The sequence below is a fragment of the Lissotriton helveticus genome, chromosome 4_1 (assembly GCF_964261635.1).
Source record: "Lissotriton helveticus chromosome 4_1, aLisHel1.1, whole genome shotgun sequence".
Lineage (NCBI taxonomy): Eukaryota > Metazoa > Chordata > Amphibia > Caudata > Salamandridae > Lissotriton > Lissotriton helveticus.
The window spans coordinates 948,938,675-948,951,279 of record NC_136063.1 but is presented as its reverse complement, the minus strand read 5'-3'; positions in this window follow the sequence as shown (position 1 = coordinate 948,951,279).

Sequence of the window (12,605 nt, the reverse complement as noted above, 5' to 3'; positions counted from 1 at the left end):
GAAATGACTTCTCGATCTTTAAGGCAAATCAGAATGATATACGGACATCCTGTGAAGTTTTGGAGAGGAAAGTGGACGGGCTGGGGGAAAGAACAGAAGTATTTGAGAGCTCGGTCGGAGCGATGAAAGCCAATCTAGAGGCAGCTGAGTCAAAAATCCGAAGTTTACGGAAGGAAGGGGATGCTATGAAAGAAAGAGTGGAATCTTTAGATAACTATTCACGTCGAAATAACTTGCGTCTTCTGAAGATACCGGAGGGAAAGGAAGGCGGAGACCTTAAGAGCAACACAATAAAACTACTGAAGGAATCCCTAAACCTCGAGGAGTCAGCAGAGGAGCTAGATAAAGATATACAGAGAATTCATCGTGACCCCTTCCGATTAAACCCCGGTAGAACTAAACCTAGAAAAATGTTGATACATTTCTTGACGTATGCCTTGAAAGAAAAAATCCTTAATGTTGCGCTTAAACTAAAATCTACAAAAGGTCCTGATTTCCCCTTTGAAATTTGCTCTGATCTCTCCAAGTCCACGCTGGATAGGCAGTGGGAGCTGGGCCAGAGGATGGACAAATTTAGAGCGACTGGTGCAACAGTTCAGATGAGGTTCCCGGCATTTCTGCGCATTATGTACAATAATAAAATGCATAATGTCAGATCAACTTTCGAGGCTGATGAACTTCTGGAATCCATCCGTAATCACTCCCAGGGCAAACTCTAATTGATTAGAACTATTAAGTTCCTCTTCCTCTACCATACCACTCCTGTTCTTATACCCCCCGCTCATTTTCTCCGATTGATTCATATTGAGACCGCAGTCTAAGAGATCATATTTTCTTGTAACACTCTACGCAATGTCTCATACTCTACTTCAGGCTCAGGGACTTATAGCTAGTTTTCCAGCATGTTAGGCATGGTAAGCCGGAAGTTATAAGTAGATACAAAGCTTCTAAAAAAATCAAGAAATTAAAAGGGGGAGGGGGGAAAGGGAAAGGGGAATAAAAAAAAAAAGGTAAAAAGGGGAAAGGAGGGAAAAAAAAGGGAAATAATAAAAGGGGGGTGAAAAGCGAAAGGGAAAGAAGGGAAGAGGAAAAAAGAGGAAGAAAGAGGGAAAAGGGAAAAAAAAGAAAACAAAAAGAAGGGAAAAGAAAGGGGAGGGGAAAAAAAAAAGAAAAAAAGAAAGAATGTAAATAGATAGATAAAAAAGGGAAGGCGAATATATGCAAAGTCCCTGCACAGGTTTATGCACAGGTTTTTGTATGCAGTTTATGTAAGGCGAGCACTTTGTGGTGTGGGAGGAGAAGGCGTTGTAAGACACGAATCCGGCCCTACATCTGGTCGGAGTAAGTATGGGAGCGTTCTCAAAGGGGGGGGTGGAGGGGGGGGGGTCGGAGGGGGGAGCACTAAAATTCAAAAAAATCCTCAGAAGTCAGGCCCTTTAACACAAGTTCTTTCATTAAATAGACCCAATTGCCATTATTGGGACAACAACACAACAGTGAGTGGCAGGGAAGTGCAAACCGGGGTGGATGTTGAAAGATGACCTCTGTCCAGTTCTTATCTTGGAATGTCAATGGTCTGCGCGTGCGAGGGAGAAGAGAACGTATTTTACAATACTTACGAGACTCCCCAGCACAGATCATTGTCATCCAAGAATCACATCTTCTAAAAAGTGAGGCTAACATAATACTAAAAAAGCAGAGATGGATAGACAAATTCATCAGTACTGACCACAACGCCAACATAAGAGGAATTCTCCTAATTTGCAAAAAATCAGCAAAGATTCAGATTCTTAATTACAATGAAGATCATAGTGGAAGATGGCTTTTAGTCAAGTTGTCTATCAACAGTTGGGCGTGTAACCTAGTTGGATATTATGGTCCCAACATAGATGACCCGTCCTTTTTAGAAACAATCAGGAATAACTTAACGACTACTTCGGATCTAATAATATGGACAGGGGACTTTAATGTTATACTAAATCCAAAACTAGACAAATCCACCCACCACAGCGGATACAGAGGCCATGCTCCTTCTAAATCTAGACAGTCTCTTAAGGGGATAATGGAACAAATAGGCCTGGCAGATCTATGGAGAGAAAAAGTGGGCATTAAACAAGGGATATCCTACAGAAATGTAAAATATAAACACACCTCAAGAATTGATTTTGCTTTATTTAGTTACTGCCTCCAAAACTCTATAACCACTATTAATTATATCCCCTCTCACCTATCGGACCACTCGGCTCTCCTATTTATTCTAAAACTTCCAGCTCATATCAAACACCCTTCTTGGTCATTTGACCGCACCATTTTATTAGAACCAGAGGAAGTGACATTCTTGAAGAGCGAAACAAGTATGTTCTTGGATATAAATTTGTGTTCAGCTTCCCTTGGTACAGTCTGGGAGGCTTTAAAAACATACTTGAGAGGTTGAATAACAAATAGAGCCTCCCACCTGGGTAAAATCTATAGATTGAAAATTCAAAATCTTGAACAAGAACTAGGAAAAATTGAGCAGAGGCTTGAAGCCTCAATTGGTTCACCTCAAGACCAAAAGAATATGTCTGATTTGAAAAACCAACTAGAAAATATTTTACAAGAGAGAGTAACGAAGAGATGGGAGGCGAGCAAAATTTCTAACTTTGAATTTGGAGAAGCAGCGGGCAAGATTCTGGCCTGGAAGGTTAAGGCTGATCAAGCCAAAAGCTATATAAGAGAAATCAATGTTGAGGGAAAAAGCGGGGTCAGGACATCTAATCAAGAAATTAGTATAGCCTTTAGGGAATTCTTCGAGGAGATATACAGGGAAGATATCCTCGACGATCAAAATACTAGGGACCTATGGCTAAATCAGATATCTCTACCGTCCCTTTCATTCGCACAACGGGAAGGGATCGAGATGGATATTTCCGAAGCAGAAGTGAGGAAGGTCATTAGGTCACTAAAACATGGCAAGGCTGCAGGTCCTGATGGGCTTCCAGGCGAACTATATCGCGCCTTGATGGATGTAATTGTCCCAACTTTAACGGCCCTCTTCAATGGTATCTTGAGGGGGGGACATGACCCCCCTCGATCTTGGAGTGAGGCCACTATAGTACTGATCCCCAAACCTGGCAAAGACCCAACTCTATGTGGGTCATATCGCCCAATATCACAACTGAACAGTGATTATAAGATTTTTGCGTCCATCATATCATCTAGATTGGGTTCAGTAGTGGGGGAAATTATACATCAGGACCAGAAGGGATTCATTAAAGGTCGCCAGTTATCCGATCTAACGTATGATCTTGTGGGGGCAATGGATATCGCCTCATCTTTTTCCCTTCCGTTGGCAACACTCACCTTAGATGTGGCTAAAGCCTTTGATAGGGTGAACTGGCCCTATCTTAGTGAGGTCTTGAAGAAGTTCAACTTTGGGGAGAAGTTTTGTCGTACTGTAGCACTTATGTATAATTCACCATCTGCACGGCTCCTAATAAATGGTACATTGTCTGACTCATTTAAAATCTCGAGAGGCACCAGACAAGGTTGCCCGCTTTCCCCCCTCCTCTTTAATCTGTACATTGAACCGTTTGCAGAAGTCCTAAGACGGGATGCACTTATTCCATCCTTCAGATTTGGGGAGTGGGAAAGGCGGGTAGCTCTCTATGCAGACGACATTTTAATTTTTATTTCAGATCCGGAGACTACATTCCCAGAGGTAATTAAGAGAGCCGAAGAGTTTGGTCGCATTTCGGGATATGAGATCAACCCAAGTAAAACCGACATCATGGCATGGAATATCCCTGATCTACAGCTGGATGTAAGCAACTCAATGCGATACCTGGGCATTCGGGTAGTACAAGATGTCGGCAAAATTGCCCAAGTTAATCTTGAGGGAGTGTTCAACGAGAGTATGAAACTGCTAAAATCTTGGTCCAACCTTCCACTGACTATCCTCGGTAGAATAAGTCTGATGAAGATGTCTATCCTCCCTAAATTCACTTTTATTTTTAATACCATCCCTCTCGCATTTGGCAATGCAGTCTTGGAGAACTGTCAGAGAGAGCTTAATTCCTTTGTTTGGAACTATAAATCGGCGCGAGTGGCATGGAAGAAATTGAGGAGGAGGAGGGAAAAGGGGGGACTGTCTTTGCCTGACTTGCAGTATTATGCCTGGGCATTTCAGCTGTCCCACTCCAGAATGCTTTTAAAAGTTCCATCTATCACATCTATTGGTCTCATGTTTAAAGCCATGTTGACTGGTGCTGGTATACCAACTAATGGTTTCATGTTTAAATACGGGGACCAGAAGTACTTTAAAAAAGTTAAGTTAAAAATTCTTATGTCCCAGGCGAAGGCCTGGTCACATATAAGGAAAAAACTAGGTCTGCCATATTTTTCAAATTTTGCACCCATTTGGGAATCTCCGGGGTTGCCGCTTTGTCTGAAAGATAGGCTGGCAATCCCGCTGAGAGAAGGAGGATTATCAACATGGGGTGATTTGTTGGTAGGCGAATCACTGAGGCCCTGGGAGGAGCTACGGGAACAACTGGGCTCAGAGTTTTCGAGGTTCAAGTTTATACAACTAGACAGTTGGGTCAAAGCACTGGCTAGGACAGGGGTAACACTTGGGAAGCGTAGTATCACTGAAGAAAAATTGGTAGAACGATTAGGAGGGGGCAAAGAAGTTTCACAGTGGTACTGGAACCTGTTAGAAGAGATCGATGGAGAATTTACCCTCCCGGAACAATTATGGGGAACAGAACTCGGGGTCAAAAGTATCGAAATCTGGCAGAAATCCTGCGCCTTGTTATATAAGTGCGTTAAACCTGCATGGCTTAGGCGTAACCATTTCTTTACGATACATCAAGCCTATTTTACCCCTTTAAAACTGTCTAAATTCATTCCAGGGAAGAAATGCAATGAATGTAATCATATTGCGGCTTCGGACATCCATATGTTTAAAGAATGCCCTAGTATATTACAGTTCTGGAATTAAGTGAAAGCGACCTTGGACTCCATTCTTAACATCTCGGTTCCTATCACACTACCCCTGATTATATTTGGATGGGACAACAGCATAAAGGGTCATGCAAGGACATTTTTGTTCTATGCAATATTGCTTGCAAGAAGAGAGATATGCAAGGTTTGGATAGAAAACTAGGCACCAACACATGCAAATTGGTTGTCATCTCTGTATGCAACTTCTAAAACAGACATGCTGAGATCATGCGGCTCACGCAACCTGGCTTTCTGGAACTTTTTGGCTCAGTGGAGACAGTAACCGGGGTTTTTTTTTTTTTTTTTTTCCCCGGTCCAATGATTATGCCAGAACTAGGCCCCTCCTCTCGGTTCAATGGCTGGTTCAACAGGTTTTAATACCAAGTTTGGAGTCATCCCCTTTTCCTCTTCGGGCCATCTCCTGCCGATTCTCACTAATCACGTTCTCAGGTGCAGTGATAACTTTTCACTTTGATTCAATACGCGCATGGCAGTTGGAGGCTAATTAAGAGGAGGGCCAGGCAAATGAGGATTAAAAAAAATAAAAAAATAAATAAAAATAAGGACATGAATCGGGAATATTTAAATAGGGTCCTAGATACATTCACAACAAGTTCCCTGCACCTGAGTTCCTTTTTGACTTCGATAAAGCTTCTTCTCTGCTTGGTGACCGCCGCCGTGTAGTCTGGAAAGAATGATACAACTGAGTTCTGCAGGATGGTGTCCCGATCACAGAAGTTGAAAATTCGAGCCAAAATTGGTCTGGGGGGTCATCGGATTTAGGTTTATACCACGGCACTCTGTGTGCTCTTCTCACCGAGAAAAAACTGGAGAGTCCCCTCGGTTGAAGCTGGGTCTTGATGAGCTCCTCTATTTATAGCTCCATAGCTGGCCCTCCTTTGGACTCCAGAACGCCTGTGATTCGTACATTGTTGCATCTGGATCTGCCTTCTTGGTCGTCCTGCTAGGATGCCATTAACTGGTTTTCTGTTTACAATTGCTGGACTTTCCGTTGCAGGGTGGTGGTGTCTTTCGTGAGGGTCGCCGTTGCATTTTTGACCTCAGTCACTCTCAAAGCCATTTTTTGAAAATCTGCGCGTAGGAATGAGACGTCTGCTAAGATCTATTCCACTGTCGATTGAACGTTAGGGCGGACATTATATCTAGTAACGTGACTTAATGCTGACCCTCGGTCGTTAAGGTGGATTCTGTGGGGGCATGTCGATTGGCAGCGTCAGATGTGTCTTTGGAGTATGCATATTTGTCCAACTTTCCCTGCTGGGTCATGTCCTAGCCCGGCCCCCCATCTTTATATATTTGCTGGGGTGGCGCTGTGTCCGGGCCAGATGCAAGGCAGTACTCGCCGCTGCCTGCCCAGTGGCGAAGTGCCACTCGCGGCCTGTTGGGTTTCCCGCTCCGCAGTGATGGAGGTTGTGGGGGTCAGTGCCAACGCAGGTTCCGAATCTGTTATGATGTTGCCAAGGCGGTCATTGTGTCCGACAATTGTTCAGGGCCACAGCCAGCCCACCCGGAGCCCCAAGTGGGTGCCGTTGGATGTCGTTGGATTTAGCGCACCTATGATTTCGCACACTACAGAATCTTTGAAGTCAGTGGCAGGCCAGTGATGAGATGGTACCCAGGTTGCCTAGGCTGCACCGCGCCCACGTGGGAGTCGAGTCGTTCACCCAGGCCCAGGCTTCTTGCTGCTGTGTATTAGTGGGTAAACGGGATTCGCAGGGATGGTGCTTCCCCCTATCTGTCCCTGGCACCTCTTGTCATGGGTTGTGGCTGCCCACGTGTCGACAATGTTGGGGTGTAGAGTGGCCTCGTTCTCTTGTTGTCAGCTTCGGATCTTCCTGCGGGCCCCACACAGTCCTTTCAGTGCCTGGATGGGCGGGCAGGGTGGGGATGATGGATTGTGTCCCTGCTGTCTGTTGGGTATAGTATGGCCCCTGCCGTCGCGCGTGAATCCACCAGCGCGGGCTCTCCACTGCTGGGGTAATGTTCTGTGCAAGGCCCCTGCTTGAGTCACTGCTGCAGGCTACTCAGCATTTTTGCCGCTCCGTTTCTTCAGAGGCCGAATTACGGGCTCTGGGCAGGATCATGGGATATGGATGGCACTTCCTCCCCGTGTGAACTGTTGCCTCTCTTTGTGGGTTGTAGTGGCCCATGCACCGATGATCTTTGGCACAGGGAGGCCTCACTTCTCTGTTAGATGCCACAGTGCTGTGTGCGGCCTCATATAGTCCTTTCAGTTGCCGAGTGGGCGTGTAGGGCGAAGATGGTGGTATGGTTTCTCACGGGTTTGCTCAGCGCCGCTTGTTTCTGCCGTTCTTTATGGGCCGCGTCAATACAGGTACTCCTGTTCCGGGCCGCCATGTTACGCAAGGCCCCTGTTGCGGTCGCGGCTGCAGGCCGCTCGCGTTTTCACCTCTCAATGTGCACAAGAGCTGCAATGCAGGTTACGAATGCGGTCAGAGAGGGCCTTTGGGTGTTCCGGTGCCTGAAATCTGTCTTTTGGGTCTGATTTTGCCCTGATTAATGGGTGGGTTGTATGGGGATTTCTCTGTGTTTGCCGGAGCTCTTCTAGGTTGCAGCCATCACGCTCGGCTGCAAGCCACGCCCCCTCTCAAAACCCCCTTTAATACCTATCTTGCCTGCAAATTGTCCCCTTTTCTTGCTGCTCGGATTCAAGATAAATATATATACTTCTCTCTAATTATGATATCTTTTGTGCTTTTATATTGTTATGGTTTAATGCTTTAGTGTCTGTTTTCATTTAATGACATTTCTGTAGTTCAAGGTTCAGTGATATTCCCCACGCACAACTGCATCAGGGAACTCACAGTTGGTTGGGCCCAAACGTTCCTTTGGTTGCACACTTTCTCTTTGCTCTTCCTATGGCCTGTAAATTTCACCCATGTGCCTACTTCTCTTCATGCCCTTTCTCCTCAACGCCGCTTGCGACTCTGTTCGGCCTAATGGCTTCAAAGCTTTTGGTGTTGCCCCAGGGAGGAGCCTCGCAGCACCACATCTCCTACAACAAAGGACCCACTCTGGCGGAGCTTGCTGGCACACAAGATGGCCACGACCTAAAGGAGCTCGGCAAGCAATGACAAAAATCTGACAGGAATCCTGACATACCAGCCGAGATTCAGCCTGGCAGCTGCCGCATCTCAGAACGGCAGCTAAGCTGACTCAAAAAAGACCCTTCCCACCTCTGCTGGAGCTGCTGCGGCACCTGGAGGCACAGCTGCTGTATGGGGCCTTCCAACACCCAGTGATGCAGCCTACTCTGGGGACGAGTGAGAGACAGTGTGCACCGTCACCCTCAAGACATAGACATGATCTGCTGCAGGCACAGGCGTAATTGAAAGCCTAGCGCATGATCAGCAACCGCGATCCGCATCACTATAACTCCTTATTCAGAGATGGGGGCCTCGGTCTCCTCGGTGTCTGCTGGGTCAGTGCGGACTGGTGGGTTGGGGATGGTGGACCGGAGGCGGCTGAGGTGCACCCGAGGCCGACTAAGGGACTGATGTGTTCAGGGGACGCTGCAGGAGGTGCGTGGCACGCTGGGGGTGCCGGTGCTACCAGTCCCCGTAAGAGAGGAGGGACCCGTCCCCAGTAGGAAGCCTCATAAATAGCCTCCGGTGAATCTGCTTGAGGGGCGAAGGGCTGGCGTGGTGGTGCGGCCTCCGCACTACGAGCACTAAAGGACTTGGCCTAGCTCACAATAATATTGAACATTTGGGCGAATCATTGATCAGCATGCAGATACTAGGAGCTCAACTGATTGCATGGAGAATGTCACACCCATCTACACATAGTTGAGAGAGGCTTTTTGGTAGTAATTGCTGCTGCCATGAGACGTACTATCACAAGCCAGAATGTTTGCAGGGGGCCCTCCCCTTGTCCATCGGCTGTCCTGAGCCTGGCTCACAAGAGAAATATTGCAACATGTGCAAATTCATTTTCCTAGAGTCACAGCCAGCCAGGCCCTTCCTGAGATGGTGTGGGGCCCACACCGCCTCCCCTGGCCATATTATCCCTCCTGGCGGGTTCGGGAGCAACTGCACCCTGCCTACCAATGGTCACTTGTAGGAGTCTTGATCCCTTGCTGCGAAGTAGAAGAGACAAACTCGAGGCACCTAGCTAATGCTGACAGCGGGGTGAGAGACGCAAGGCTCATCGCAATAGGTAAGGTGGAAAAACCACAGTCCAATTGCAATTTGAGCAGTGCAAGTCGGGGAATAGGGTGGTGGGGGACACCTCATCCCCCGAGAGACAAAGGGATGCGCACGAAGAACCGACTGAAGATATCGGGCTAATTGTATCACCCATGCATAAAAACCTGTCTCTAATAGACGGAAAAATCGATTCACTGGCCTACCGCATGGATCGAATGACGGAGTGACTAGTAAATCACCCAGAGCATCTCGACAAGGCCGAACTACACGTGACTGAGGTTGAGGAGACCCAAACAGAGACAGATTCCATGCAGAAACAATTTGGCAAGATTCTTACTGTTCTGCAAGATGAGACTGAGGATTTGGAAGCCAGATCCTGGAGATGCAATATTTGTATCATAGGTCTCCCGGAATCCACTGCCACGGGCAACATGGAGATCTTCATTGAAAAACTATTAGTTAGGCTGCTGGGTCAGGACATCTATTCTCCTTTGTAGTGGAGCATGTCTATCTTTCTCTGGGCCCCAGGCCCCCACCAGGGGCACAGCCTCGCCCAGTGATTGCCAAGCTCCTGAACTACAGGGACAGGGATGCAGCTCTGAAGCAAGCCAGAGAAAAGGGGAACCTGCAATTTGAGGGCTCCTCGATCTCACTGTTCCCTGACTTCACTGTGAAAGTCCACGAAGCAAGGTGTTAGTTTGCTCCCCTGAAACGCAAGCTAAGACAGTACAACCTCGACTATGCTATGCTCTACACGGCCAAACTCAGGGTCACCATGAATGGCAAATAAAAGATCTTCTTAGAATTCAAGTCCTTACAGAAAGCACTCAAACAATACTCCAAACTGGAGGAACGGAGAAGCGACTTCAAGAAGCTGTCGGAGGCAGCTGGTGGTGACCTGGATGAGCAAGATTAATCGGACAGACTGGTCACATACACAAGTTGATGCGAAGAGGTGGGTTACATTTGGGTCCGGCTTTCGAATTATTGCTATCGGTGGGGGCGGCCGCTAGCTGTAGGAGATATAAGGTAAAACTGTGGATTGAATACTGGCAATTATAATAAGTGTTTTCCTGTTCAGCCATAGGGGCATGGGCCCAATAGAGGGATGGTGCTGCCTTTTGTGAATATTCATTTACAATCATGAGGAGGCGTTGGAAGTTGGCTATGATTTTTACGAAACATTATATTGGACGAGATGCTGGATGTACTATATAGTCATGGATGGCTTTGTTGCTACTCTGCACTGGCAGAGAATAGAGGGGCGGAGAGGCAACATCAGCCCCTGAGTATGTCCCACCGCATGGCGTTATGCCTAACCTATATTAATTTCGGGGGGAGGGGATCTCGACCATGACGAGTTGGGGATGACATGCGTGGGTGGGGGGGAGTTATAACTGTTTTAAGTTGTGATCACAGTATACTCAACACTGTCACATATCATGCGGAGGGTACTTTACAGTGTACCAGTATAATGAGTAACATGGTAGACTTAAGTTGCATATATCTGCTTCTTAAGATCAAGGATGGTACAGGGCATGGGTAATGTAATGCAGTTCCTGACTTGGAATGTCAAGGGCCTCAACGACTTCCATAAGGTGCGCAAGGTGCTGGCTTATCTCACAAGACATTGTATAGATGTAGCACTTCTACAGGAAACTCACCTTCCCATGGACAGCGAAATGCTTACACGCAGACGGCTACATGGCTCCTTCCATGCGGCTGGCTTCTTCAATCACGCTAGGGGGTACTTACATGGGTCAACCCAAACTCAGGGATCGCATTAGAGGTTGTGAAGATGGATACTGTGGGCAGGTAAGCAATTTCCAAATGCAAAAGAGAGGTTTTTGTTTTGCTTGTAGTTAATATATATGGTCTTAATTTCGACAACCCACAATTCTACTGTGATCTTTAGGAACGACTGAGAAGCATCAACTCGCTTCCGCAGTTTTGGGACGGGAACTTTAACTGTGTTGTTGACCCGGCACTCAACCGCTCCGGGGGACCGGTCTGTCGCCCATCGGCTGCCGCCAAAACAATCACAAACACTATCACCCAATTAGACATGGTAGATGTCTGGTGCTCTCACTTCCCTAAGAAGTGTGGCTTTACCCACTACTCTGCCCCGCACGACCTGAACACTAGAATTGACTATTGGTTTATTCCCAGAGCTCTATCCCCCGAGTCAGGGAGTGCGTGATTCACCCGTGCTCTTTTTCAGACCATTCATCTATATTATTATATATTGAAAGCCCATACAAGAGACCAGCCCGTTTCCCATGGCCATTCCCGCCATATTCTTTACTAGACAACGCTTTTTAATCTGACATATCGGATGCCATAGAATCTTTCTTTAATAGTAATATTGGTTCAGGGTCCCAATTTGTCACAGTCTGGGAATCTTTCAAGGTTTACATCCGGGGAATTGCCATTTCAAAGCATTCCGGTGTCCTTCGATCGTTGAGAGGACGGCTGGGCTTCGTGGAGAAGCGCTTAGCAGACTTAGAACAGGTTGTCTTGGTAGGGGGGGACAATCTCACTACAGAGGAGTTAAAAAAGACTCTGGAGGAATATCATGAAGTTGCAGATAACAAAGTCAAACATATGGGGAAATACGCGGTTGCCAAAATGTACGGCGAGGGCGTATGACCTCGGGCAACGCTAGCAGCATTGCTGTGCAACAAAACAGAACAAACTGCTATCGCTGAATTACGTGCAGCGTCAAGGACGATCTTAAGAAACCTGACCACCATAGCTGACCGATTTAGTCAGTACTACTCCGACTTGTATCAGTCCAGAATGTCTGTGAAGGAAGCGGATGTTTTGGACTACCTTGAATGTCCAGTATTTGTAAATATCCAGTATTTGTAAAGCGCAAACAATTATCCGAAGGTGTCAAGGCACTGGGGGCCGTCGGGAAGATTAAGCGAGCTATTGCCCAGAGTCACATGGTGCCGGGCAGACCCCTGCCGCCAGAGCCGGGGATCGAACCGTGATCCCCAGCGTCCAGTGTCAGTTGCCCTGGCCGCTGCGCCACACCTCTTCCACAATAAACTACCTTGGTTAGGGAACAAACATGGAGAATATCTCATGAGGTCCTTAGAATCCTGGGAAATCCTCATTGTTTTAAAATCCATGTGCTCGGGGAGTGCTCCGGGGCAAGACAGCCTTACAATCACATTTTAAAAAAGAATTTAAAGACCTTCTCGTACCGCACTTAATTATGCTGTTCGAGGAAATGAGTGAGAATGGGCAGATGCCCCCAACCCTGAGAGAAGCTCTGACAGTTATGCTTTTAAAGCCAGGCAAAGCCCCCCATGAATGCTCTTTGTTTAGGCTATTATCACTCCTCAATGTTGACACCAAAATATTTGCTAAAGTACTTGCAAACCGCTTGGCCCTGTTGGTACCACAGCTGGTTGGTACAGAGCA